At 35.3% G+C, this 961-nt stretch overlaps 1 long non-coding RNA gene across 1 annotated transcript in view; it reads left to right on the forward strand.

Annotated features, from left to right (window-relative positions):
• The window catches only part of LOC107570252 (uncharacterized), a 4,016-nt gene extending 3,461 nt beyond the window's left edge, over positions 1-555 (forward strand). Inside the window, exon 3 of the long non-coding RNA XR_001607013.1 lies at positions 527-555. This is a non-coding gene — a long non-coding RNA (uncharacterized lncRNA). The remainder of the gene's footprint in view (positions 1-526) is intronic.
• The last annotated feature ends 406 nt before the right edge of the window (positions 556-961 follow it).

Below are 961 nucleotides of genomic sequence, written 5' to 3' on the forward strand. Positions count from 1 at the left end.
AAGTTATTTTATAATGACAGTACATTGAAGATTTGAAAATAACAATAAATAAACTATATATTAATCACTGCATTTTTTTTTAGAAAGATGCAGTTGAAAACATTTTATTTTAAGATTTAAAATTTGTAGATGGTTTAAAGCAAAAGAGTTGTAAAAATTCTGAAAATAATTTAGAGCTCATAATTTGTTTAAAAAATCGAACCTGTTACACAATTAATAAATTTTATATATACTGATTTAAGTGTTTGAAATTTTTATTGTTGTGAATGTAAGCTATAGCTTCTGACCTTTAAATCAAAACATACTCATGATTTTATGGCATCAATTACTGCTTTATTTAATCAGAAACAGTCTAAATATTATTTGAGTATTTTGCTTTCATTTTATTAGAAGTAGACCAACAGCGCCCCCTACGGAATTAAAACTCCTTACCGAGCGGGCATTAGGACCCGGGGGAGGCTGTCGCTGCTGCCGCTGCATGCGCTATTACGGTTTACTCTATGCGTGATTTTTTTCCCCAAACCAGTTGGGCGCAAACCACGCCCCCTACGCGAATTCATTGGTCAACCCTGTTACGTCACCTGAGAAGATAGGTAGACAAGGTCGTTGATGGATCCGTCGCTGACAAACGGTAAACAGTTCTTTTCAATAACATTTTATTATTAGAAGTATTTGTAGGTCTCAATGTGAGTTTTTAAAATTATCATTATAGTTTTCATTTTAACTTTGATCTTTATCTTATTAATTTCGTTCGCTCTCAGGAGAGTACGCATGTTTAGGCTGTGGAGAAGACCAAGCCGTAACGTTTGCGCCCAACTGGTTTGGGGAAAAAAATCACGCTTACTCTATCATACACCGAACGCGTCAACGTGCATTCTCCGTTTAAATGCAGCAATCCAAAACAGTGACTCCAATCGCCATTCAGGCAAAACTTTGCTTCAAGAATGAGCCACAATGCTGA

This window comes from Sinocyclocheilus grahami, unplaced genomic scaffold, assembly GCF_001515645.1.
Source record: "Sinocyclocheilus grahami isolate Dianchi unplaced genomic scaffold, SAMN03320097.WGS_v1.1 scaffold1433.1, whole genome shotgun sequence".
NCBI classification, from domain to species: domain Eukaryota; kingdom Metazoa; phylum Chordata; class Actinopteri; order Cypriniformes; family Cyprinidae; genus Sinocyclocheilus; species Sinocyclocheilus grahami.